The 2,678-nt window shown below is 42.8% G+C and overlaps 1 non-coding gene across 1 annotated transcript; it reads right to left on the reverse strand.

Moving 5' to 3' along the window:
- Positions 1-209: 209 nt before the first annotated feature.
- On the reverse strand, positions 210-316 carry LOC141676226 (small nucleolar RNA R71). Its single transcript, XR_012556826.1, has one exon. It is a non-coding gene; the product is annotated as a small nucleolar RNA R71 (small nucleolar RNA).
- Between the last annotated feature and the right edge of the window lie 2,362 nt (positions 317-2,678).

A 2,678-nucleotide genomic window follows, 5' to 3' on the forward strand; every position in this document is an offset into this window, starting at 1 on the left:
ACATGCACATCAGGGATTTCATCGAGATCTACGACACTTTCAAGTTCAATGATGTGACTGAAGATTCTATTAAGCTGTTACTCTTTCCATTCTTTCTGCAGGACAAAGCTAAGTGCTGGTTGCATTCTCTACCAGCAGGGTCTATCACCACTTGGGAAGATCTTGCTCAAAAGTTTCTCACTAAATTCTTCCTCATGGCGAAGACTGCTGCAATCAGGAATGCTCTTACCCAGTTTGCGCAGCAAACTGGCGAATCTCTGTGTGAGGCTTGGGATCGATATAAGGAGATGCTATGGAAGTGCCCGCACCATGGCATGCCTAATTGGATGATTATCAACTGTTTCTACAATGGATAGGGTACTAATTCTAGACCCATGCTTGATGCACCATCAGGAGGAGTCTTGTGGGCTAAGAGCTACGATGAATCTTATGAACTTATTCAACTGATGGTTGCTAATGAGTACCAGAATCCTTCCCAGAGACTGACTCAGGGAAAAATAGCTGGAATTCTGAAGTTGGATGCAGCAACTGTTATCGCTGCCCAACTTAAGGCTTTGACGATGAAGGTAGACACCTTGGCGAATTATAGAGTTAATCAAATCACTAGTATCTGTGAGCTTTGTGCTGGTGCCCATGAGACTGACCAGTGTGCAATTTCTAGTGAATCTGCTCAGTTCGTGAGGAACTTTCAGCGATCGTAGCAACCTGTGCCAGCCACCTATCATCCTAATAAACACAATCATCCTGATTTCAGCTGGAGCAACGCTCAGAATGCGGTTCAACAGCCTTTTCAGCAGTATCCAGCTAAGCAGTACAACCCCCCTGGTTTTCAGCAACGGCAGTATGCACCAAGACAATAACTCCAGCTGCAACAAGCTAATGAAAAATCTGAATTAAAGGAGGTGAAGCTTATTTGCAAGAGTCAAGTTGTTTCTATCAAGACCTTGGAAAATCAAATTGGACAAATTGTCAATGCCTTGCTAAATCTTCAACCTGGTACATTGCCTAGTGACACTGAAGTGCCATGAGGAAGCTAAGGAGCAGGTAAAGGCAATCAGTTTGAGGTCTGGGAAGGTTGCGAATCCCAAACAAACTCAAGAGTTAACTGAAGAAGTCGGGGCTGAGAAAGAAGCAAAATAGCAGGATGAAAAAATGGAACCAAGGAAGACTACTGTTGAGCACACTCCACCTGAGGGTAATACAGGGGAGAAACAGATATATTCTCCACCGACTTTTCCTAAGCGGCTGCAGAAGAAAAAGCTGGACAAGCAATTTAAGAAGTTTCTGGAGGTGTTTAAGAAACTTCATATTAACATATCTTTTGCCGAGGCTCTCGAGTATATGCCTAGTTATGCAAGGTTTATGAAAGGTATTCTCTCTCGGAAGGTAAAGCTAGATGATTTAGAGACTATCGCTCTCATGGATGAATGCAGTGTTGTGCTGCAGCAGAAGTTACCTCCGAAGCTTAAAGATCCAGGAAGCTTCACTTTCCATGTACTATTGGAAAAGTGTCTTTTGACAGATGCTTATGTGACTTGGGAGCTATCATTAATCTGATGCCCTTGTCAATCTTCAAGCAGTTGGACTTACCTGATCCCAAACCAACTTATATGACCTTGTAGTTGGTCGATCGTTCTATTACATATCCGCAATATATTGTGGAAGATGTCTTGGTCAAGGTTGATACACTCATCTTTCCTGCTGATTTTGTAATTCTTGATTTTGAGGAGGATAAGAAGATTCCCATAATCTTGGGAAGACCTTTCTTGGCCACTGGCCAGACCTTGATAGATGTGTAGAAGGGTGAGCTTATAATGCGAGTACTGGATTAGGATGTGACTTTTAATGTGTTCAATGCTATGAAATTTCCTACTGATAATGAGGAGTGGTTAAAAGTGGAGTCGGTCGATTCGGTGGTCACATCGGAACTTGATCAATTGTTAAGGTTTGATGCCTTAGAAGAAGCCTTATTGGGGAATTCAGATAGTGAAGATGACGAAGGTGAATAGCAATTGCAGTATTTGAATGCTTCTCCCTGGAAGAGGAAGATTGATATGCCTTTTGAATCTCTTGGAATGGAGGAATTGAACAAAGCTCCTAAACGCCTCAAGCCTTCTTTTGAGGAAGCCCCCTCTCTTGAGCTTAAGCCTTTACCTGAGCATTTGAGGTATGCGTTTTTAGGTGATGCATCTACTCTGCCTATTATTATTGCATCAGACCTTTCAGGTAGTGATGAGGAAAAGCTTTTGAGGATTCTGAGAAAGTTCAAATCGGCAATTGGATGGACTATAGCAGATATCAAGGGGATCAACCCTTTTTACTGTATGCATAAAATTCTGCTAGAGGAAGGTAGCAAGCCTACAGTTGAGCAGCAAAGAAGACTTAATCCCATCATGAAGGAAGTAGTGAAGAAGGAAATTCTGAAGTGGCTAGATGTAGGGATCATCTATCCTATCTCTGACAGTTCATGGGTAAGCCCGGTTGAATGTGTACCAAAGAAAGGTGGAATTACTGTGGTAGAAAATGAGAAGAATGAGCTTATTCCGACAAGGACAGTCACGGGGTGGAGAGTCTGCATGAACTATAGAAAGCTGAACAAAGCCACTAGGAAGGACCACTTCCCATTGCCCTTCATTGATCAGATGCTTGACAGGTTGGCCGGTCATGAGTATTACCGT

Source organism: Apium graveolens, chromosome 7 (genome assembly GCF_009905375.1).
Source record: "Apium graveolens cultivar Ventura chromosome 7, ASM990537v1, whole genome shotgun sequence".
Classification (NCBI taxonomy): domain Eukaryota; kingdom Viridiplantae; phylum Streptophyta; class Magnoliopsida; order Apiales; family Apiaceae; genus Apium; species Apium graveolens.